Here is a 26603-nt window from a genome sequence, read left to right on the forward strand (position 1 = left end):
AAGGCCAGCAAAAAGTACAAACTTGCTGGTGTTGTATACAAATACTGTTTTAAGTGTACTAGAGTGCATACCACGTACGTACATCGAAGTGGTGTACCATTTTGTTCCTGTTAAAGTCCTTATGGCCAAGTTACTGTGAAAGGTCAGCCAAATGTACACACTTGCTGGTGTTGTAGACAAATACTGTTTTAAGTGTACTGGAGCGTATTGTCCTCCCCTCATATGTACACTAAGTATGTCAGGCAGAGAAGTGCCAGGACATGCACAGAGGAGTGGCAGAGTCCTAAATTCATCTGGTGCATTCAGAGGTCACAGCAGACTAGGGGCGAGTAGCAACAGGAGTCGCAGCGAGAGGCCTGAGCTCATTCAGCTACTATATGGTCTCCTCTTGCTGCTGCCAACTCCAGGCTGTGTCACTCTGCTTTTTCGAAAAATTAGGTGAATCAGGCGAATCAAATTTTTAAAAAATTCACTCATCTCACAGCACACATAGACACCAATCTTTCTCCTGCCGTGCTGGTGGTTCTAGTACTGGAGCTCTGCATCTGAGCACTACAGAGTTCAAATGCAGAGCTCTGGTGGATCTGAACTCAATAGAGTTACTTTACATGCTGTAAGATTTAAAGGTGTCTCTTTAATCAGATATAAAAGCGACGCTGGTGCCCTAGCAAAAGGACGTTGCTAAAACTGACTCTTGCACTTCTTGTTTAGAGCACAGGATGTCTGAATTTCCCAAAGCTCCCAATAAGCTGATGGACAACACCAATGATATGAATAAAGAAATTGCAGACTGCTCCAACTGCATTAATATTAGATAAAAATTGAATAAAACTATTGGATAAAATAAAAATGATAATAATTAATAAATAAAAATAAGGAAAACTTGCATCTAGACTTCAATATTGTATATTGTATATTAAATAGTAAAATCAATGATTGTCAATGTGCTTTCACTGCTCAGTTGGTCAAAAGTCTCTTGAAAGAACAAAAAGAGATTCCAATAGCTAGATAAGCTATGCTGACAGCGGATTGTCCTGTATTGTAACAGTCACAGTATGTAGTAATAACCTTTCAATGCTATGTATCCAGTGTTGGTGATACAGTTTCAATATACGGTGTATCAACCGTTGGTGGTGTGAAGAGAATAGAGAAAATAACAGTCCGGTGCACAGCACCACTCACCACCCTTGTGACCGCTGGTATCACTGGAGGAGCTGGTTCAGTAATGTAGCACGGAGGTATCAGGCCTCCGGCAGTATCGGTCTCTGTCTCCTGTATCCGGCGATGCTGCATGTAGCGCTGTAGGTAGCGTTGATGGTGACCTCCTTTCAAGGTCCATGGCTGGCACGGATGGCTCCGGCCTCACAGGTATGCTGAGGGTCCTTGGTTGGTGGAATAGGATAGCGCAGACAAAGCGGTGTAGCCAGGGCAGCGGTGGTTGTACATGCAGCGTGCCTCGTGTGATTAGGCGCTTACTCGCGCGTAGAGTAGCAGTGAAGGGGCTGTGGTCCCAAAGGTGGGGTCTCCAGCAGTTGCAAATAGAGTTCTATGTTGGGCTGGATTCTTGGAATACGGTAGTGGATATAGATAGATGCAAGTATTGCAATCAATTCTAGACGTGTTTCAAGGCGTTTTTTTTATTTCTTTTTATTTATTAATTATTATCATTTTAATTTTATCCAACTGTTTAATTCCATTTTTATCTCCTACGCTGTGTTTTGTGTCCCATGCAAGGGCCCTGCAGGGACATTGGACACCAGTGACCACCTTTATTTTTTAATAAATACATTGATTTAATTGATATCTGGATCATTCTCTATTCTTTACTTTACCTTTACTTCACCCTTACATATACCTTGAGGACTGGTTTCTAGTTGTTTTATCAACAATTTTATCTGCATTTTATAGACCTTTAGGTGAAGGTAACACCAGTTCACCTCAGGTATATTTTCCCACTGAGTGAGCTACACTATTCTTTCATATTTTGCATTAATATTAGATAAGATAGTTTTCCCAAAGCCAGAATCAAGAGTTCCTTATACATTTCTTTGCCATACTTCCCTAATATGCCTCGAACAGAGCTCTTCATCAATCACATGCACCGGTTCCCCAAGTTTAAATGTTTGCTTGAGGAAGTCCCCAGAGAAGTTTTCACCCACACTACTTTCTACCTGACACATGGAAATAAAACTGCTTCTTGCTGCAAGAACAAAACGTGACCTTCTTAACAGGTTTAAACACATTGGACTTTTTGAAGACCTGTTTATGGCCACATTGGACAAATAAAGTCATAAAAGCATGACATCGTACAGAGACCAAATATAAGAAAAGTCTTTATTGACATTAGTGCAAGAACAATACATTTATGATATTTAAAAGCAGATATAAAATAGAGAGTGCTACTGGTGAAGTCTGAACAAGTGGGATTCTGCACACGACTGAAAAGTCAACACTGTACATATAAACAGCTATTATACTGCATACAAGAACTAAGGGAGAGGGAACAATAGTACAAATAAACAGCAATAATTACCAAGTGGCAAGAATAAAGTGCAGGCCTCCACCACCCAACGTTTCGCCCCGGCGTGGCCATAATCACAGAAACCCTCCCATATATATGCCTAGACAACCAAACATGTGATGTACAAACAGCTGGTCCATATATACGCGTCAGTACTAGTGTTGGGTGCGAATATTCGCATATCGAATTTTTGCAAATATTTGAAATTACCAATATTCACGTTTTCTGAATATGCGCATATTCGCATATGCACATATTAGCATATGTGAATATTCACATATGCGCATATTCGCATATGTGAATATTTGCATATTCCTTCTTTTCACTTGTGGGCCAACTAAAATGATACAAATACACTTGTCAGAGGTTATCAACAACATCCCTAGCAACCAATAGTAAAGTTGCCCAGTAAAGTTGCCCACTGTTTTCTTCCTCGAATATTCACATATGCGAATATAACGAATAGGCAAAATTCCCGAATATAGGATGGATATTAGTCTATATATGTGCTAAATATTGCGAAATCGAATATAGGCAATGCCGCTCATCACTAGTCAGTACATGTTATGTGATAACAGAATGTCACGTCAGCATTCCAAGTAACAAGTCATAGCCAAGCACCGGCGCTTACAGACTAAGGACATCAACAACGGAGCTTCAGACCCTCCCACCAGTGGCGCACACCGGCGCATGACATGGAGGGAGAGGTAATAGCAGTCGCGATCCGATACCTCCCACTCATGTAACTGTCACAATTCGGCTTACAGGTTGTGGATCCACTGTGTCAGCGAGGGATTGGCGTGGACCGTGCTGGTGGACCGGTTCTAAGTGGCTACTGGTGTTCACCAGAGCCCGCCGCGGGATGGACTTGCTGCGGCGGTAGCAACCAGGTCGTATCCACTAGCAACGGCTCAACCTCGCTGACTGCTGAGAAGGCGTGGGACAGAAGGACTAGGCAGAGGCAAGGTCAGACGTAGCAGAAGGTCGGGGCAGGCGGCAAGGTTCGTAGTCAATATGGATAGCAGGACATCAGGTAACACAGGCTTGGACAACACTAAACGCTTTCACTGGCACAAGGCAACAAGATCCGGCAAGGGAGTGCAGGGGAAGTAATGTGATATAGCCAGGGAGCAGGTGGAAGCTAATCAAGCTAATTGGGCCAGGCACCAATCATTGGTGCACTGGCCCTTTAAGTCTCAGAGAGCTGGCGCGCGCGCGCGCCCTAGAGAGCGGAGCCACGCGCGCCAGCACATGACAGCCGGGGACCGGGACGGGTAAGAGACTTGGGATGCGATTCGCGAGCGGGCGCGTCCCGCTATGCGAATCGCATCCCCGCCGGCAATGTCAGTGCAGCGCTCCCGGTCAGCGGGTCTGACCGGGGCGCTGCAGGGAGAGAGACGCCGTGAGCGCTCCGGGGAGGAGCAGGGACCCGGAGCGCTCGGCGTAACAGTAACAAGTCGGGAAGAGCGGAGCACAGCCAACGCTGTCACCATGATTCGTCCCCGATCTAAGTCACCCCTGTGGTGCATCATGCATCAGGGAGGGAGGAGATCGGGATTCGGGTCCATGGCAACATGACGCTGAGCTGCGAATGTAAACAATACACGTTAGGGAAAAACCAAGTGAGAGTAAACTGAAAATGTACTCCTAAGGAGATACCTACAAATGCAAGTATGCACATAGAGAAAGGGGTGTCATTAGATCTATAATAAACAGGTAAGTGAGTATAGTATAAATGTGTAAAATAATTAGCACAGGTAATGACATACAGGACTCAAAAATGCATAAAGTTCATAAAAAGCATGTCATATATAAAGTGCATAAGTGTGTAAGCAATTAAATAATAAGACTCGAGTATATGCAAAAAAAGGAAACAGAAAAGAGAGCGCACTAATGTGCCATGATTCTGTATGTATGGGAAGATGCACAGGTGAACAGAGACTAGTGAGCTCACCTGGGGGTGTTGTGTTACAGACACAACACCGTTGGGGGCTTGTATCCCAGATCCCTGGGAGGTGGTGGTGGAAGAGCTGCTGGGCACCCGTTCGTCTCGGGAGCTGGTCCTGGACATCTGGTATAAGGAGAAGGAAAGTGGAATCCCGGTTCCACAAAGAAGCGGTGCTTGGTAGCGCTCGTTTCCAGCGAGAGGTGAAAAATTGTAATCCACGGACTCGGGTATGGCATAAAGAAAAGAGTCATATAAGAAAAGACTCTTTTCTTTATGCCATGCCCAAGTTCGTGGATTACAATTTTTCACCTCTCAATTAAATAATAAGACATGTATGTATAAAGAGGCAATTAAACAAAAGGATAAGAGCATGAAATAGCAAATAGTGAAAAAATACATGAGCATAATAAAGTGCAAGTACAACATGAGAAATGCATATGTATGTAAAAGAGATCAGAAAGTGATCTATGAAGATCAAAAAGGATTGCAAAAAAAATTATTTATTTTTTTAAAAAGCATAAAAGATGGTATATGTGAAAAATGGGGAAAAGAAACCCTAATTGTTCTATCATGAAAAACATGATGTAAAAAAGATGCCAAAAAAAAAAACGTTATTGTTTTTTTTTTATATAGGGATGACGACCCGGGAATTGAAACAAGTCAGGGAACACGTTTGTGATATCCAAGGTGCAGTTGTTGAAACAGACGTGCAGAGATTGGAAACCCTTCCTCGCCATTTTAAACTTAAACACAATTGTGATGCCTGCCTCCTTTGCTTTCATGGAATTTATCACATCCCTATTGGACTCTGAAAAGGTAATTGGCCGAGGCTTCTCACTTAGTAAGAAACTCATTGGATTTTCAAACTGGGAACCATGGCTCCCCATGGCCTCAATGAAGTTAACAGCTATGTACAATTTTTATGAATTTACATAGTGAGTCCCTTTTGCAATCTTTTATACAGCCAACAGCTCGATCATATTGTTTTTAAATAGTTTTTGATGGCTTTAACTGTTTTCTTTTTCCTTCCGTTATGTCTAGTGCAACCGAGAATGATGTCTACTTACTGGTCATACACCAAGGGTTGAAGCTTTAATTTCATATTTTTGCTACGGATACCATGGAGTTATCTCTCATCTTTGTGGACTATTTGTATTATCTCCCTTACTTTCTGTTCTATTTCATGTCTTTGGACGATCTATTGGATCACTCCTCATATGGGAACTCCTCTGGGGTTACGCTGCAGGGGCATGGTTTGACATTTTTATCAGTTGGGTGTCCTCTTTATGAGTACATTCTGTATTATGACTTGGTGTGATTCCTTCTATTTATGGAAGGATGTTTTTCTATCTTGTATAGAATAGTGTTGCTCGCGAATATTCGCAATGCGAATTTTATTCGCGAATATCGCATATTCGCGAATTTGCGAATATTCACGAATATAGCACTATATATTCGTAATTACGAATATTCGTTTTTTTTTTCACAGTACACATAACAGTGATCACCCCTCTCTGCTTCCAGCCTGTGTGGTGTAATGAAGGCTCTAATACTACTGTGTGAGACTGGCGTGCGAATTTTCGCATATGCAAAAATTTGCATATGCTAATTTTTGCATATGCGAATTTTCGTTTATGCTAATTTTGAATATGGTAATTTTTTGCATATGGTAATTTTCGCATACGAGAATATTCGCATATGCGAAAATAAAACGAGAATATTACGAATATGCGAATATTCGCGAATATATGACGAATATTCGTCCATATATTCACGAATATTCGCAAATTCGAATATGGCCTTTGCTGCTCAACACTAGTATAGAAGTGTATTGTATATAGTGTATTGTATCACTTTAGTCTCCCTTCTGCATTTCATTCTCCTTTTTCTTCCTCCTTTCTTTTTTTCTTTACCACCCCTTTCTCTTTCTCTTTCCCTGGACCTTTCCTTCGCTCCCCCCCCCATTCCTTCTCCTTGCCTATTTTTCCTCTTGGTCTTACCCCACTTCCTTTTTCATGTTTCACGGTTTTGACATCATCACTTTTGATTTGCAAGTTCACACAGCACTTCACCGACTCACCACACTCCCTTTCTGTACTCACATCTGTTGTATGTTGATTGGCCTGACATAAACTGACATAATGTTTTTCATGATAAAACAATTGGGGTTTCTTTTCCCCATTTTTCACATATGCCACCTTTTGTGCTTTTTTTTTTTAACCTTTTTATACTCTTTTGCAACCCTTTTTTGATCTTAATAGTCACTTTTTGATCTTTTTTACATCCACATGCATTTCTCATGTTGTAGCACTTGCACTTTATTATGCTCATATATTTTTGCACTATTTGCAATTTCTTGCTCTTATTCTTTTGTTTCTTTGCCTCTTTCTACATACATGTCTTTTTATTATTTAATTGCTTACACACTTATGCACTTTATATATGACATGTTTTTTATGCACTTAATGCATTTTTAAGTCCTGTATGTCGTGACCTGAACTAATTATTTTACACATTTACACTATACTCACTTACCTGTTAATTATAGATCTAATGACACCCCTTTTTCTGTGTGCAAACTTGCATTTGTATGTATCTCCTTAGGAGTACCTTTTCAGTTTACTCTCACTTTGTTTTTTACTAACGTGTATTATTTACATTCACAGCTTGATGTCTTGTTGCCATGGACCCGAATCCCTATCCCCTCCCTCCCTGATGCATGATGCACCACGGGGTAGAGTTAGATTGAGGGGGGGGAGGTATTTGAAAGCAGCATGTCATGCACTCGTGCGCACCAGGGTCTGATGAGGTGTTGATGTTTTTGTCTGTATTCGCCGGCACATGGCTATGACTTGTTTGGAATGCTGACGTGACTTCCTGTTATCACATGACATGGACTGACGCGTATTATATGGACCAGCTGACTGTACATTGCATGATTGGTTGTCTAGGCATATACCTGTATATGGGAGGGTTTCTGTGATTATGACCATGCCCCAAAGCAACTAAAATCTTAAGGAAACATAAACTTTTGTATCACCAGAGATCATCAGGTTTCTGAGTCTGAATGGCCTTTGGCAACATCAGGATATATCAGGAATAGATGCAAAGTCTAATTGGATATCAATTGACAGTGGTGGATCTAGTGCTGATGAGTTTGGTAAAATCCCAGACCAACCTGGTTTGAGTGTGTGTGTGTGTGTGTGTATAAGGGTACATAAGTCCTCTGAGTATGAGCTAGCATTGTGAGTTTAATATGACCTATCAGTCCCCTCTTAACCCTTTCTAGCCTATTCTCCTGATTGCGAGTAAAGGTTTAGGACCTCAGGCCTACTTTGTGTCTCATTGATAGATGCCTCCGTGGCCTGCAATAAAACATGTCTCCAGATGGATCTGCTAACTGAGGCATTCGGTTGCATGCTGCCCATAGAAGTCAAAGAAGAGAGTGTGTGGAGTGTAGCTGCAGAATCAGATTTCCAAAGAGGCTGTTGTATGATAAAGTATGTTCCATGTCATCTCAGTGCTTGATTAACAGCTAACACTGTTCAGGACTGCTTTATGTTGTTTTTTATACTGCTTCTGAAGTTATGCAATAGAGAAATACAGTAGTAGAATATCTACTTCTGTGTGTGTGTGTGTGTGTGTGTGTGTGTGTGTGTGTGTAGTGACATCATAACATTGTGGACTAGTCCCCATTAGTAAGTTAGAAAGAACTAAAAATTTGAAAATAATCCTGTAGGGGAAGAAACATAAAAAAATACCATAAGCTAAGTTATGTAATGACCAGAACGAGAGTTACTCCTCATATACTCAACAGTTTTACCTGAAAGTAACATGAAAGTTCAGATATTCTTTATTAGTAATGCAGTGTAAAGCATAAACCAATTGTTGCTAAATCTGCATCTTTTATTTCAGTTGAATAAAAAAAAGAACTGCATAGCTATAGCTTTTTTAATGATGTATCAAATCACCTGGTTACAAAAAAGCTTTTCTTGAAACTGCTTTCAATCCTGTTATCATGTTATCATCTGTTCCCACAAAGCTGTGACATTTAAATTTTATCTGAACAGTTTTTCATAGTGATAAACAAACATTTGCAAATAGAAGACAATGAGAACAAGAAAATGTCAGAAATGTTAAACTCTTCCAAACAATTTAGCTTTAAAATTAATTAAATAAATGGGATAAATACAATATATCATACAAAACTGCAATAGGCATGAGCTTGTTTTAACAATCTGTCACTTAAAAAAAAGCACACATGGTAAGGTCTATACTGTACCATTGGTTTGAGGTAATAACAATAATTCTTTATTTACCACACAAAGATTCTGCAACGATGTACAGTCAAATTGGTACTGTTACATGCCTTACAAAATATCACATTTACATTCACCCTTTAAAGTTATTTTGCTGGAAAAAAAAACATTTCTGTTATTCCCTATATTTGTATTCAAAATCCATAAAAAGGGCAGCTTATAGCCAGAAACCCATTTACAACTAGTATTATATGAGGACATGGGTACACTGGGCCAAAAGTTAGGTTCCAGAGATCCTCAGGGTTACTCTTGGGGATGTAAAATGGCCCACTTTATCTCATGACAGCAGCCCCAGTGGCCAGCACATCACTGTTAGCAGACCATAACTGACCACCTACTCACATCAGTATTTTGGAGTGTAACGGATGCAGCGTGGTACCTGGACAGCTACAACAAGGAAAGGGTTACAAATTGTAAACTATATTAACCCCCTAAGGACCAGACAAATTTGGCCCAGTCTACCCATGTCTTCATATAATACTAATTGTAAATAAGTTCCTATTATGAAATAAGTATTATTTGAGGACATGGGTACACTGGGCCAAAAATAGAAAAATGAAAGTTGTGTCTTCAAGGTCAAAATGGGCTGTGTCCTTAAGGGGTTAATTGGGCATGCAAAAGCATGTTATATTATTTGCATACAGTATCACATATTTATTATTGAGAAACCAACAGTTTCTTCTCAAATAGTGAGACACACTAATTGATGGTTGCCTCTGTTGTTAAGGCTGTGTTTGTAGTCATAACATCTTGGGATCACATCTTGGTTCCTGGAGACACTAGCACTAGAGATGAGCAAACTTACAGTAAATTCGATTCGTCAGCTTGCTCTTTCTGAGTGTTGCTGTGTAAGAGGGGGCGTGAAAGAGGAGTTTCAAAAACTGTGATTATCTGTTGTGCGGAGTGAATCTGTGGAGTGCTAGCATTACAGAGCTAGCAGAACTGCAGCAGGATACCGCCTCTGACCGCCAGGGGGGTGTCTGCTCCAGTAACGAGGGAGGGAGGAGTACAGGGCAGGCCAGACAGGTACTAGTGGTGGGGGACTCAATTATTAGGGGGACAGACAGGGCAATCTGTCACAAAGACCGGGATCGCCGAACAGTGTGTTGTCTGCCTGGCGCACGAGTTCGGCACATCGTGGATCGGGTTGACAGGTTGTTGGGCGGGGCTGGAGAGGACCCAGCAGTCATGGTACATATTGGCACCAATGACAAAGTAAGAGGTAGGTGGAGTGTCCTTAAAAATGATTTCAGGGACTTAGGCCGCAAGCTTAAGGCAAGGACCTCCAAGGTAGTCTTTTCTGAAATACTACCAGTACCACGAGCCCCACCAGAGAGGCAGCAGGAGATCAGGGAGGTAAACAAGTGGCTCAGAAGCTGGTGTAGGAAGGAAGGGTTTGGGTTCATGGAGAACTGGGCTGACTTCGCTGTCGGTTACCGGCTCTACCGTAGGGACGGGCTGCACCTCAATGGGGAGGGTGCAGCTTTGCTTGGGGAGAAGATGGCTAGAAGGGTGGAGGAGTGTTTAAACTAGGGACTTGGGGGGAGGGAACCTACAGCAAAGAGGGGGAAGATAGTGTAGATAGAGAGGTGGGAATTATAAATGTACCTGGGGGTGGAGCGGAGGGAGGGGTTAGAATAGTTAATAGGAATAAGCTTCATAGGAAAATAAAACTTACACCCTTGAATCCCATTAACCCCAATAACATAAAGGATGGAAATGTAAAGTGTATGTTCACAAATGCCAGAAGCCTAGCAAATAAAATGGGGGAGCTTGAGGCCTTGATACTGGACGAACATATTGATATAGTTGGGGTCACTGAGACATGGCTGGACTCCTCGCATGACTGGGCTGTCAATCTGCAGGGGTTTACATTGTTTCGCAAGGATAGAATGAACAGAAAAGGTGGTGGAGTCTGTCTGTATGTAAGAAGTGGTATGAAAGTCAGTGTGAACGATGCCATAGTGTGTGATGATTCTGAGGATGTGGAATCATTGTGGGTAGAATTACAAAAGGAGGGAAATACTGAAAAAATAGTATTTGGTGTAATCTACAGACCCCCTAATATCACTGAAGAGATAGAAGTTCGGCTTCATAAACAAATAGAGAGGGCCGCCCGGGCAGGTACAGTGGTAATAATGGGAGATTTTAACTATCCAGATATAGATTGGGGTCCGGGGTTGGCTAAAACTACAAAGGGGCGACAATTCTTAAATTTATTGCAGGATAATTTTATGGGCCAGTTTGTGGAGGACCCAACAAGAAGTGATGCCTTGTTGGATCTGATCATTTCCAACAACGCAGAGCTGGTTGGTAATGTAACTGTGCGGGAAAACCTTGGTAATAGCGACCACAATATAGTTACTTTTGACTTAAAATGTAGAAAACAAAGACAGGGGGGGAAGGCAAAAACATATAACTTTAAAAAGGCAAATTTCCCTGGGCTGAGGGCTGCACTACAGGACATAGAATGGGGGGAGGTGTTGTTAAATACTGATACAGAAGGTAAATGGGACATCTTTAAATCAACTCTAAATAACTATACAGCTAAATATATACCAAAGGGGAACAAATATAAACGATTAAAACTAAATCCTACATGGCTGACACATGATGTTAAAAGAGCAATAAACAACAAAAAAATTGCCTTAAAAAAATACAAATCTGATGGGTCAGCTATAACATTTAAACAGTACAAGGAGCTTAATAAAATCTGTAAAAATGTAATAAAAACAGCAAAAATTCAAAATGAGAGACAGGTGGCCAAAGAAAGCAAAACTAATCCTAAATATTTTTTTAGATATATAAATGCAAAAAAACCAAGGACAGAGCATGTAGGACCCCTTAATAATGATAATGGGGAGGTTGTCACAGGCGATCAAGAGAAGGCGGAGCTACTGAATGGGTTCTTTAGTTCTGTATACACTATGGAAGAAGGAGCTGACATTGGCCAGGTCAGTGCTGGTAACACATCATGTAATGTTCTGAACTGGCTTAATGTAGAGATGGTACAAGGTAAGTTAAGTGATATAAATGTAAGCAAATCCCCAGGACCGGATGGACTACACCCAAGAGTTCTTAGAGAGGTAAGTTCAGTAATATCTGTACCCCTGTTCATGATATTTAGAGATTCTCTGGTGTCTGGTATTGTGCCAAGGGACTGGCGCAAGGCGAATGTGGTGCCAATCTTCAAAAAGGGCTCTAGGTCTTCCCCAGGAAACTATAGACCGGTAAGTTTAACGTGCATTGTGGGTAAATTGTTTGAAGGACTTATAAGGGATTACATACAGGAATACATAGGGGATAATTGTATTATAAGTGATAGCCAGCATGGGTTTACTAAGGATAGAAGTTGTCAAACCAATCTAATTTGCTTTTATGAAGAGGTGAGTAGAAGCCTTGACAGAGGAATGGCTGTGGATATAGTGTTTCTGGATTTTGCTAAAGCGTTTGATACTGTCCCTCATAGACGTCTGACAGGTAAGTTAAGGTCTTTGGGTTTGGAAATTTTAGTTTGTAACTGGATTGAACACTGGCTCATGGATCGTACCCAGAGAGTGGTGGTCAATGATTCGTACTCTGATTGGTCCCCGGTTATTAGTGGTGTACCCCAAGGTTCAGTACTGGGACCGCTGTTGTTTAATTTATTTATCAATGATATAGGGGATGGCATTAACAGCTCTGTTTCTATCTTTGCAGATGACACCAAGCTTTGTAGCACAGTACAGTCTATAGAGGATGTGCATAAGTTACAAGATGACTTGGATAGACTAAGTGTCTGGGCATCCACTTGGCAAATGAGGTTCAATGTGGATAAATGTAAAGTTATGCATCTGGGTACTAATAACCTGCATGCATCGTATGTCTTAGGGGGGATTAAACTGGTAGAGAAGGATCTGGGTGTACTTGTAGATCACAGACTACAGAATAGCATGCAATGTCAGGCTGCTGCTTCCAAAGCCGGCAGGATATTGTCATGTATCAAAAGAGGCATGGACTCAAGGGACAGGGACATAATACTCCCCCTTTATAAATCATTGGTACGGCCTTACCTGGAATATGCTGTTCAGTTTTGGGCACCTGTCCATAAAAGGGACACTGCGGAGTTGGAAAGGGTGCAGAGACACCCGACTAAACTAATATGGGGCATGGAACATCTTAGCTATGAGGAGCGATTAAAGGAGTTACAATTGTTTAGTCTTGAGAAGAGACGTTTAAGGGGGGATATGATAAACGTATATAAGTATATTAATGGCCCATACAAAAAATATGGAGAAAAACTGTTCCAGGTTAAACCCCCCCAAAGGACGAGGGGGCACTCCCTCCGTCTGGAGAAGAAAAAGTTTAGTCTCAAGGGGCGACACGCCTTCTTTACCGTGAGGACTGTGAATTTATGGAACGGTCTACCTCAGGAACTGGTCACAGCAGGAACAATTAACAGCTTTAAAACAGGATTAGATACATTCCTGGAACAAAATAAGATTAATGCTTATGAAGAAATATAAAATCTCATCCCTTCCCCAATATCGCGCCACACCCCTACCCCTTAATTCCCTGGTTGAACTTGATGGACATATGTCTTTTTTCGACCGTACTAACTATGTAACTATGTAACTATGTAACTATGTCACAAACTTCTTGGCTCGACAGTCGATGACTTATCCTGCATAAATTAGTTCAGCTTTCAGGTGCTTCCGTGGGCTGGAAAAGGTGGATACAGTCTTTGGAGACTCTTTCCTAGGACTGTATCCACCTTTTCCAGCCCACTGGAGCACCTGAAAGCTGAACTAATTTATGCAGGATAAGTCATCGACTGCCGAGCCGAGAAGTTTGTGACGAATCAAATTTACTGTAAATTCGCTCATCTCTAACTAGCACACCTAAGATCATTCTACTGTGGAAAATGTGTCATTTGGAATTTTACAAAAAGGGTTGATATGGCTTCTGGTGCCTTCCTGGAGTCTCCACACAAGCAGCACGAGCCTCAATCTTTTCTTTATGCCAGAGCTTAAGTTATTAAGTAAAGATGCATCATGTGATATATGTGAAATATTTGGGTGCAATTGAGATGCGCCTAAATTCTGGCTAATATGAGACACATTAATAAATGTGAAGGGTTTAACACACTGGAGAATAAAACAACATGAGAAATGCAAACCTGCAGTATTGATAAATTTCCCCCTATGTGCTCTATTACACAGGCATTAAGGGCCACATACTTCGGTACAATACATTATTAGGATACAAAATGAAGTATTATTATGGTAAGCTGTGTTTTACCATTTTGGTATAGCATATTCTTTGGGCACTAGCACTACATGTCATGTCTTTTTGGTACAGCATATTGTTACATTATACACTCCGGCCACACACAAGCCGTGAGCGCATGGTCCCCTTACCTTCTGCTGCCAACAAGGCTGGGACTCGCATCGCGGGATGCACCCGCATGCGAGCCCCAGTCCGTCACTCTCTGGGTCTTTCTCCTGCCTCTCTGCTCTGGTGCGCGTGTCCCCGTCCCCTAGGGCGCGTGCGCACCGGAGCTTTAAGATTTAAAGGGCCAGTATGCTCATTAGTGGAATCCACCTGTGGCTCATTTATAAATTCCTCCACCCTCCTCAGTTCCTGCCGTATCTTTGTTGCCTTGTGCCTTTGAAAAAGCATTCCTCTGTATTGCCTTCCCGTGTATCAGATCTCTTGCTCTTGTGACTTGACCTTGCTTCTCTGCCACCTGCCTACTGAACTCCTGCTTCGCTTTGACTATGCTACTGTGCCACCTGCCCTGACCTTCTGCTATCCAGACTACGAGCTGTCTTATCCCTCCTGTGCCTTGCATATCCTCAGCCACCTGTGTGGTCGAGCCGTGCCAGGGGTAGTGACCTGGGTGCCGCCTGCAGCACCTTAGACTCCACTCCCTGGTATTGTCCGAGTCATTTGCCACACATGTCCAGCAGATCCACATCCACCGGGGTTCCTGTCTTCAGAAACATGAGTGTTAAACATATTATTTGGGTACTTTATGATAACATCATTAGGGCACGTAAGCATTATGTAGTAACATTTCTTAAAAAAAAAATCTATACCTCCCTACATAAGGCTAAATGTACATTTAGCATTTTTTATGTACATTTTGCAGTAAAAAAAAATTCCAGTAGTCAGATAATCAATAAAGGCCTCTGATAAATGAAATAAGCGATCTGATTGGTTGCTTTGGGCAAATTATCAACTTTTTCGCTGCACAGGTTTTGATAAATCTCCCCCCCCCCCCCCCCCCCCATTGTCTCTGGTCACATGGAATGCTGGGAAAGGTCAGAGACAACCGTAAAATAAAAAGATTTGCACTACAGCCCTTCTGGGTATAGGTCCAGTGCATGAAAAGGGGAAACACGTCACACGAGGTTATTGTAGCTTATTACACAGTATTATAACTTAGCATCATGAGCTCAAAGGCTGAAGAAAAAATATCCTTAAATACCCTTTAACTTGCCAGAAGTCAAGATCAGGCTTGCTACATCTGTATGCGACTTCTTCAATTGTCTATGATGAATATATTATGAATTGGCTTATGATATGCTATGTTTTACCTGTGTGAATACATAGTTAATACAAATTAATAATGTGGTTTAATATAAAATAGAAAATTTGTATGGAATCTTGATTATTGATATGAGCGAGGAACATTTTTTCAGCTCTGAGTTAATTCTCATGTTTTGTATGTTGAAAATGTAATAAAGAATAAATTATATATAAAAAATAAATAAATGAAGACTTAGCTTTTAAATGAAAATTCTAACCATTGGAGATTTATATTGTGTTTAGTATTTTATTCTCTTTTGCCTTGCATAATTTTTTCAGTTTCCTTTTTTCAGCCAATTTGCCTCTACAAATAATGATGCATACTATTGCTTTTTGAGTACTGTTTATTGTATTTACTTGTCAAAATAAAATGTGAAAAAGAAGTTATTGATTTATGTTTGTATAGAAACATACAAATTGGCAGGGAAGAACCATTTTGCTAAATTAGTCTGCCATTTTCCTTGCTCACGACAAAACCATGCACTTTACTAAATTACTTTTATTAGGTTCTTTCTTTTAAATAAATTATTTCACTGTCTTTACATCCCGTTGCTATTGCTGATCACGTTCTTATGTACTCTGTGATCATGTACTTTAGCACATAACCTAATCTTTTCAGGTTAAAGCTAAGGATAAACATAATGAATCAAGAATTTTTTTTTTTACCAAAAATAAAATGAATTTATTGCATACTAAATGAAACATTTTAATGTAGACTATATATGACCCTGTACTATCTGAAGTGGGCCTAATAATGAGAAAAGCCAAAGTATCAGATGTAGTTCAATAAGCAAAAGACATTGGCCCTCATTTACTAAGCCAAATAGTTTTTTGTCAGGTTATTCCAAGTTATTATGGTGCATAGTGTCTGAGACATGTCTGCCCCAGCGTGCGGCCAAAAAGTCTTACAAACAGGACATTGCACTGTGAGAAAAAACAAGATGGGCATGGTCTGTCACAAAGGGGGTGTGGTCGAAAGGGGCATGGTTTCACAACCTGACCTATTTACTACTAAATTCATCGAAAATTCTGAGAATAAATGGTTGGAATTTTCCATATAGAAAAAGCTGCTCAGAAAATGTTCCCGACTTGTAAATCTGTGAATTCCAATAGTAAATAGAATGGAATCCTGCAAGTTGGAAACAACATTTCACACTATTGAAAACCCAAAACTCTGAAAACCTAAAATATGCATTTTATCCATATGTTTTAATGGTGATCCGTAGAAATGAGGTAACCCACTGTGGAAATTTACCTTGCTTACATTTTTCCTTTGGCTGATTTTTTTTTGTTCTTTTGTGGTGAGCCACGGGTGTGAGGTGAGTTATAAGGGGCTGATGGTGTTGCCCAGGGGTAGATGGTATTAAGCGTTTTTTACCTATGCAACTACCCAAAGGTAGAACCACTAGTCCTAGGTTTGGCAGGGGCAAATAATAGTCCAAGGCCAGGTTAAGGTTAGCGGAAGCTTTTAATGAGGTTAGACAGGTGTTACAGTCTATACAGTTCGGTCAGACTCCAGAGAGGTGACCAGTAACACAGGGGACCTAGCAGTTTGCTGGGACTTGCAGTGACTGGAGAGACTATAGGTACAGGCCATGCTAACTACAATTGACTTGACTGAAGATGATGACAGAAAATGAAGAGGACTTGACTTACTGACTTGTGGCTCCAATTTAGGCTGAGGCCTCCAGATGTGCTGGACACTGAGACGTCTGGACTGGACTTAACCTTAGCAGAAAGTTAAACACAAGAGCGAAAAGACAGCAATTGCAGCTCCTCCTTCCTTATAAAGGGGGGCTGTGCAAGGAGCCCATAGGCCGACTGCAGGTCATCTGGTCACCTGGTGCTCTCTGGGTGACAGATATATAACTTAAACATGTGACAAACATTATCATGTGACTAACAATCATGTGACCCACTTTGCACATAATATAGAACCTATACACATTATGGGGGAACACTGCAGGAGAGCCCTGAGGATGTACAGGGACTCAACCTGACAGGAATGTAGGAACATATCCTGTACTGGGACATCACAAACCCCCCTACTTAAGCATAGTCGCCCTCAACGTCCATCCTGAAAGGCTTGAAGAGCGAAGCTGCCACGAGGCCACAAGCAGTCCTGGGGCATTGCAATTAACGTCCATTTCCAGGTTGTTGTTGACAAAAACAAATAATACAAGAGAGTCTCTGTATCAATGTCCATACATGCTCTGATAAATTGTATAACTGAATAACCTTAGGATTACTGGAAAATAAGGACTTTGTATAGTAATGACAAAATACCTATGAATATAGGATAAACATGACTTATGGACTATGACTATGCATGTTATGACATTTGACTATGACTATGCATATAACAACTCTTTATACATATGTCTAAGACATGACACTGGCGGATTGGGTTGCTGGAGGCTTTCTGCCCAATGCCTTGGCTACTGAGGTCCCTTGGCATTACACACTTCTCCCCAGAACACTAGTTATATAGACATTTATTAGATAACATGAGATATTTGTTACCTTTGACTTTTTAGGTTACGTGTTTTGTGGGTACAGGAATACCTTCTGGCCAGCAAAATATCCTGAGCACATGGACACAAGAAATTACATGAGACATCTGCAACAACTTAAAGACATTTGAATGGACTGTGATGTAGTGAGTGCTACAGCCTTTATGTATATGTGACATGTGTACATGCATTTATGTGTACTTAATGACTATGTGTAGTACACAACTTTAATCTGTATTAAACTTTGACTGTACATGATGTTAGTCCTTATATCTTGCGGGTAACTGACCCTGGTTAGACCGTTGGTATCTACGCAGCACCACCTCTTGCGACACAGGAACACTTCCCTATTCGGGAGCTCTTGTCATAACTGGAGTGATAGAAACCTCTTGAAGATCCATTTCCAGAGCTGGAGCTGGTTCTGGACTATTTGAACTCGGACTGGCTGGCCAGGATACAGGAGATATGGAGACCAGAATGTAGACTGGTGCCAAAGGTGACAAGACTGGAGCCGGTGGGGGGACTAGAGTTGGTTGCACCGGCCCCTAAGATGGCATGATACCGAAGATTGCAGGCTGGCTGGGAGAGAACATGGGGACATCCATGGATGGAGGGATCTCCTCTCCAGGCACGTACTCTTGTGTAGGTCTGACAGATGGTGGAGGAGGTGCAGGAGGTACAGGCAGGTCTTCCTTGCAACACAACTTTATCCGGTTATGGCGGACGACTTGTGGCTCGTACCCTGGTTTCTGGATTGTGTACACATCTGAGTCTGGGTAGGGTACGGCTGTCACCATGTAGGGCTCCGTTTTCCCAGATGGAGTCTAGTTTGTGGGTCCTCAGGAATTTCCGCAGCCAGACCTTGTCGCCTAACTGGAGGGGTTTGGCAGAGGCATGACACTTGTAGTCTTGCTATTGCCTTTGCTGAGCCTCGCCCATCTTTTTATTGACAATTTATTTTACTTCCATGATCCATCTTTGGTGGTCAGAGACTCACTCCATAGAAGCTTGCAGAGAGTTGTTGAAGGGAGGTTGAAGTCCAAACTTATGAACTTTTGGCAGGTGCCCGTGTTAACCCATCACTGAATAGAACGGGATCCCGTAGAACAGTCGACTGTATTATTATAAATTTCCAGCAATTTGGGAAACAGCCAGGGCCACTCTATGTGCTTTGACTCAGACGCTGCTCGCAGCATATGGATAAAAACTTGATTGATGCGCTCACAGAGCCCATTCCCTTGAGGGTGGTACGCTGTAGTCCAGAGTTTCTTGCAGGCTTGGAACTGACATAGCTCCTGGAAGAGTTGGGCCTCAAAGGCCATTCCTTGGTCCGTTAGGACAGACTCTTAAATGTTGAATGTCTTCCATGAAGGTCATTGGCATCCAAGTCTTAATGTGACCTACTATCACAAGCTGAAAATGTGGCTATTGCCTCTCTTATGGTATATTGCCGGATGATAGGATGCAATATCTGATCGTCTGGAAGATAACAAATTAGAAGTATCATGCACTCTAGTACGGACACGTGAGACCAATGAACGTATGTACACACTAAAAAACTAGATAACAAACCACACAATTATATGCCCACTGAGGATGACACTGCAGGGGTTAATATGGCGCTAGAGGATAGGCAGGAGACACGGTTGTTGTAATGTACCCACCTCTATTTTATGCAGACTGGCCGTTCTGTATTGCATGACCATATATGGAAGCTCTGACGTAGGGACGCGCTGAACATCCCCATAGTAACACAACTACACACTCCCCCTCCGCGTCGGGGAAGCCCCGGCTGTGAAGGGAAGGTCCCGATCCCGGTCCGTAGCAGATTACTGGCTATATGCCGCTGAGGGGAGGTGCAGCAATCAGCTGCAGCCGCAACCCCGGTGACGTCACTCGGAGTGAGGTGTCTGGGAATCCATACACCTGCCGGAGGTGTCGTTCTGATGACGTGGAGGTAAGTGCAATTAGAGGTAGTGTTCTAAGAGTATAAAAAGACCGCCAAGGGTGAGAATGGTTGCCACTGCCACTTAACCCTGCCGGGATATCATGACCTAGACTGTCTCCCTGATGAGCTGAGCGAAACGCTGCGTTGGAGACCAGGTTTTTTTTCATTCTTTACATTCAACTTCCTAAAGGCATTCCTTTTTGGCATAATTTAACTGCACAAATTGCACTAGCATGTATGCACTTTTCTCTCCTATACCCTGTGTACACTATTTGATAGGACAGCAATAGTATAGGGACAGGGTCCAGAGGCATGTGGGTTGTTCTTTTTAGAACGAGTGCCCCAGTTGCATGCCACAGTGAGGGGAAGATGTGAATAGGGACCTTGATGCACTACATTTTGAGGGATTGATAGGAAGTGTAGGGACAGCACACATCAGTCTTCCCTCCAGTATTTAATCCATCATATCCCATGCAAATAAGGCCCTGAGTATCGTGCAATATTTAAAGGAGTCACCCTAATTAACTTAGTAGGGGGCTACCATTTCTGTGCAATAGTCATTGAATATAACTGACTTGATTTTGTGCAATATTGGTGGTGGTGAATAATTATTACTTGGTTTCCATACTCTGTAATATATTTTCCCTTTGCGGTCACATGTGAATATTGGTACATGTTTGTTTGTAGGGGTTATATGTGTTTTATCAAAATATACCCATTAAATTGTGATTTTATATCTTGTAAGTTATACCCCAGTTTTTGAGTTTATTGGTTTCTGTGGTGGGGATAAGAGGCTAGCCCATATTTGACTGTTTGGAGCTATAAATATATCTGTTAATATGTCCCTTGATTTTAGAAGATGCAGCTGGGCAACTGGAGTGTATTTAGGTAAGACTGTATCCACATCGGACAGATTCACTAGCCGGACTGGAACTTGTTTCTTACTCCAGGATGTGCACGGCACCAGATGATTGTTTATGTGTTGGGTTGTAAGGTCACCGACCTGATGACTTGGATTCATGGTCAGCAGATTTCACCTTGCTGGTTGGCAAACTTCTGCTCCACCTGTAGGACCTTTAAGTGGTGCTGCGCAGCCTGCTGGCCTGAAGGGGACATGTAGAGGAGAGAGGCATGCAAAGAATCTACGATTTCAGCAAAACAGTGATTCATAATATTCATCCCCAATATAAACTCTGCAGACCCCTTATCAGACACATTAGTTACAATCACTCCCAGCCCTCTAAGTTAATGCTTCCCCAACTGGATGGTTAGCTCCCAATATCCATGTCTGGGTATTGGTTTCCCATTACCTGCCACTACCCTAAAATCAACATTGTCAGGTTCACACAACAAATTAGCATTCCAGTACTTATAAAAAATATCTTTGGAAATAGCAGACACTTGTGATCTTGTATCTATCAACGCCTCCAATTGTACACCTTTTACAAAAATGTTTACATAGGGGCAGGAGGCGACATAAAGGGATATTTCTGACTTAGGCCATTCTGGAGTTGTGACTGCTGGCTGTTTTCCTGGGGACCGCTCCTTGACCCCAGGGGGAATTCCGTTTAAACCCCAGCAGTGCATTGTCCAGTGTCCAGACTTGTTATAGTTAGTACAGAAGGGTCTATTACTCCCAGAATGCCTAGCGGGTGAAGGAGCACAGTAACTGGGATTATATGGGGAAGGAGTAGATGGGGTTTCTCTAGGGAATGATTGCTCACGGGAGAGTGGAGTAGTTCGGGTGGCAAGCTCCCTGATAGCTTTAGTCAATTGTGAAAGGTCTTGTTTAATACTTTGTAAGTCTGAATCCGTAGTGACTGACATGGTTGCTTGGACTGCGGTCGGGACAGTTGAACGGGGAAGTATAGGCCTGAGCGTGGCCCCCGAGGGCTCCTGAGCAGGTACAAGGGAAGTACAAATGTCTTTATATTTAGTCCCAGACTCAATTACTGAACTGCAAGCATTCTCAATTGGGCTTTGTACCACTTATGAGCCCCATCGATAAACCTGTCCATTAACACCTTGTTGCCCTGCTCTGGCATCATCCCATCTATTTTTTTTAATGGTCTCTAGGGCATTCTGTTGGGCGACGGCATAAGCTTATAGAGTCTCACCTGGTTTCTGTCTCCTCTCATACAATCGGAGATGTGCTTCTGACGGAGAATGTGACTCAAATACCTGGTACAGCCCTTCAAAGATCTGCTCTACAGTCGTCTTCTCAGAGGGTGGCCAGATGCGGACTTCCTCAATTGCTGGTCCTTGTAGTTGTCCTGTGAGTAGCTGCACCTGTTGATTAGGAGGGAGAGAGTAAAAGACAAACAAACTCTGGATCTTCTCCTTGAAATCCCTCAGGGTGAAGGGGGTCTCCGTTGTAGGTAGGGAGGACAGGATTCCCCAAGAATACCGGTGCTGACATCTTGTAGACTTTTTGAGTATGCCGTCACTTTAACATAAATTGAGCGCTCTGTCGCTTTAAGATGATTTGAGTGAGCTGTAGCTTTAAGATGATTTGAGTCCGCTGTCTCTTTAAGACGTTTGGCAAGGTGCTGCAGCAGCTTAATCTTGGCTGATTGGGACCCTACTGGTGCTCCCCCACTATACTGCAAGTACCCTGGGACACTGCTGGGCACTAAGGGGGAGACTAACTGTGGGAGATCGTTGGTATGTGCAGAGTCGGCGCTGCAATGGGTGCTTGACTGTAAATCGCAGAGCCGGACGCAGCTGTCAGAACCTTCAACATCACTGCGCCAGGGGAACTTCCTGTTTTGGTCCAGTCGGTAAAGTCTTCCCCTGTTTAACACAGGGCAGAGAATTAGTTCCTACTCGCAACACTGAAGAGGTATCGCCACTGGGGACTGACTGGGTGGAGTTGCAACGGCTCCCGCGGGCGGGAAACCCCAGACTATGTTTAACCCTTTCAGGTACTGACTTTGCACACACCGCAATGGCAATTAACAGTCTTTCCTTACCAGCGACTGGCAGTAACACTTTGCAATTGGAACAGTCCTGTACACTTTTCTGGCGCAAACTTTTTCGCATCGGCATGTGATTTTTCTCAGACACAGTTCAGATTAGGGGGGAGGACTTGTGGCTTTGTGGCATATGGCACACACCCAAATCCTGTTCATAACGCCAAAGATTGTGGTGAGCCACAGGGTGAGAGGTGAGGTGTAAGGGGCAGATGGTGTAGCCCAAGGGTACATGGTATTAACCCCATACTGTTCATGATGCCAAAGATTGTGGTGAGCCACGTGGCGTGAGGTGAGGTGTAAGGGGCAGGTGGTATTAACCCCTTCATGTTCGTGACACCAGTGCATAGTTTGCCTATGTAACCACCCGAAGGTAGAACCACTAGGCCTAGCTTAGGCAGAGGCAAATAATAGTCCAAGGCCAGGTTAAGGTTAACGGTAGCTTTTACTGAGGTTATACAGGTGTTACAATCTATACAGTTCGGCCATGTACTCAGAGAGGTGACCAGTAACACAGGGGACCTTGCAGTGACTGGAGAGAATATAGGTGTAGGCCACGCTGACTACAATTGGCTTTGCCAGGGACTGACCAGGGGGACAGGGAGAGTGAGCCCTAAACTGACCCTAAAACTGCTCACCCTGCCTACTTGCCCATCCACCCTAACCGGTGGATCGACAACTGGGCGCCAGGCCCTCCCAGAACTAAAGTGCAGGGGCCTAATTAAAACAACAAAACAGAAACATAACAAGAACATAGAACTCTATAACAGATTAAGATCAGAGGACACAGATCAGTGAGTAGCACAGGGGACACTATGGATCAGTGGCCATGAAGAGAGGACACTATAGATCAGCAGACATGAACAGAGTACTCAGTGGTCGTGAACAGAGGATACTATAGATCCGTGGTCGTGAATAGAGGACACTATAGATCAATAGTCATGTACTGAACTCCAGAGATCTGAATAAAGAACTAAAAAAACATATAGAGTTCAAAACACCAGACAGGAAAACTGATAAGTCTGAACATACTCCAAAACAAAACAGGAATAAGCTTAATCCCCTAGAAAAACGTCTGGTGGACACAGGAATAACAATACCCTCTGAGTCCCCATGGACAGGTAAACGGGATCTATCGCTAAACAGAAATATTCACATTCCTTATGCAAACCTCCAGTAGACACGAAGTCCCCATGGACAGGTAATAGGGATGCCTAAATACACCAAATATATTTAAAGAACACTGTTCACACTGAACACAAGACAGGAATAATCACAATCCCTTCAGAACACCTCCAGTAGATGCAGGAATAACAATACCCTCTGATTCCCCATGGACAGGTAACAGGGATGCCTATATACACAGGATAGAATTTAGAACACTGTTCCCACTGAACACAGGACAGGAATAATCACAATCCCTCAAACCACCTCCAGTAGACAAGGAGTCACCATGGACAGGTAGGGAACTGTTCACACTGGACACACAAACTGGACACTCCACTCCACTAACGAAGTAAAGATTAATAATAAATCCAAATAGACTACTGGCCAGCGGCACACTCCACAGATCGGTCAGAAGCTGACCGAGTAGGAAAACAGAAATATAAAACACAGAAACAGATACAAGAGAAGACACAGTGTGAACAGACACATAGCAGAAAGGATAAACAAACCCTAAAACCGACTATACAAACACAGCTTAAAATCCACTAAGAGCATACCACCTAACCATGGCTAAAACCAAAACATGCAAGGTGCATGCTAAAACAGACAAAGTAAATTTAAAAGCTCAAATAAGAAGAGTTTCACCCAAAGCCTCCATTAGCAGCATGGCAGTAGCAAGATGTAATGAAGTCCAAAAGAAGTATCACCAGCATTGAAGCTAGTCAGTGCTGCACTTAAATAGACACACCCTAAAGGCTATTGGACAACATAGGCAGAAGCTAAAAAAGCCAGAGACATTAACTATTCCCTGACCAGGGAACATAAAACTGTTCACACACAGCAAATCCAATAGCTGTGTGTGAACACAGACCAGGACAGACATAACAGACTTGACTTGACTGAAGATGATGACAGCAGATAAAAATGACTTACTGACTTGAATTTAGGTTGATGCCTCCAGATGTGCTGGACAATAGCGCTGAGACATCTGGACTGGACTTGACCTCAGCAGAAAGTGAAACACAAGATCAAAAAGAGAGTGATTGCAGCTCCTCCATTCCTTATGAAGGGGATCTGTGCAAGGAGCCCATAGGCCAACTGTGGGCCACCTGGAGCTCTCTGGGTAACAAACATATGACTTAAACATATGACAAACATTATCATGTGACTAACAATTATGTGACCCAAAGGTCCTTTGCACTTAATATTGCACTTAATATACAACCTATATGGGGGAACACCCTAAAGAGAGCCCTGAGGACGTACAGGAACTCAACCTGACAGGACTGTAGGAACATATCCCGTACTGGGACATAATATTTTTAATTATGGAGCAGGGTTTGTTGGTCACAAATATGACAGTGGAGATAGAAGTATTGGTTCATATTCCAACATTTCAGCCTCTACTGACTTTGCCACAGCATTATAACAATTTTTACTCTTCTCTAATCATCAGTTTAAATAATTACTTTCTACATTATACGTAGTATACGTTGTAAACTTTAAAAAAAGAAACTTGGTCAACAAAATGGAGGCTCTTAGCGCACTTTTTGATCAAAACGTGTCCCGCCATCCACCATGCGGAGGTGGCCTCAAATCGAATAGGACCCTAACATTCACTCACCTCAGTGCGCTAAGAGCCTCCATTTTGTTGACCAAGTGTGCTGCTGCCATTTTCTTTTTTTACATGTTTTGTGTTTGCCACAGCAACGTGCACCTGTGTATTGGGTTTAGGTGCTGGGTAAATTATTATAATTTTTTTTTTGTAAACATTTAAGTGTGGAAGTATATGCTTAAAAAGATACAAATTTATTTTTACTTATGCCTCATGCCACATAAAAACTTAAAACACTTCTTAGTCCTGTGTTTTTACATAGAATATAAATATATTTTGTTTTACTAAGATTTGTGTAAAATCATAAGTGTTGGGTAACTAAGAGTTAACCTGATTTGTGGGAGGAATCTGGCACAGGTGGGAGGAGATCCTTTCGGCATTTCTCGTAATTTGTAATAATTTCAATGTATCAGATTGTAACATGTATGCAGTAATTGTCATAGGGCTCATCCTAAAACTCAATGCCCTAAGAAGTTAGGCTCCAGGTCCTGACTAGGCAGGGTTAACAGGCAGGTGTAGTCCTACGAGCCTGTTTAGTTGATCACCCAGCCCCTGACCTGGACAGTTTCCTTTACAACGGATTCACGGTTCAATATAGGCCTTGCAACATTGCCTCAGGCAATGAATGCAAGGTTTGAGTGCAATAATCTGTAATCTGCAGCTAGGAATCCACAAGTTATGGCTAAATTATTACAGATTGAGGTTCAGAAAGGATTTTTGATAGGCCCATTTCAGGCAGATCCTTTCAATATGTTTGGAGAAGGAGTGAAGAAAAGGCCTTGACAAGTGCTCAGGTGTCCAATGGAAGTATCATACTCAGGTAACAGAAATAAAGTATATAGCAACTTTATTACATGTACAGCAATAACACGTTTCAGGGTTCTTCTACCCCTTCTTCATATTACAGATGTACTCTGCCAATCTGAAAAAGGGGTAGAAGAACCCCAAAATGCGTTATTGCTGCACATCTAATAAAGTTGCTATATACTTTATGTCACGATTCGGCTGGCTGGAGGTGGATCCTCTG

Source organism: Hyla sarda, chromosome 4 (genome assembly GCF_029499605.1).
Source record: "Hyla sarda isolate aHylSar1 chromosome 4, aHylSar1.hap1, whole genome shotgun sequence".
NCBI lineage: Eukaryota > Metazoa > Chordata > Amphibia > Anura > Hylidae > Hyla > Hyla sarda.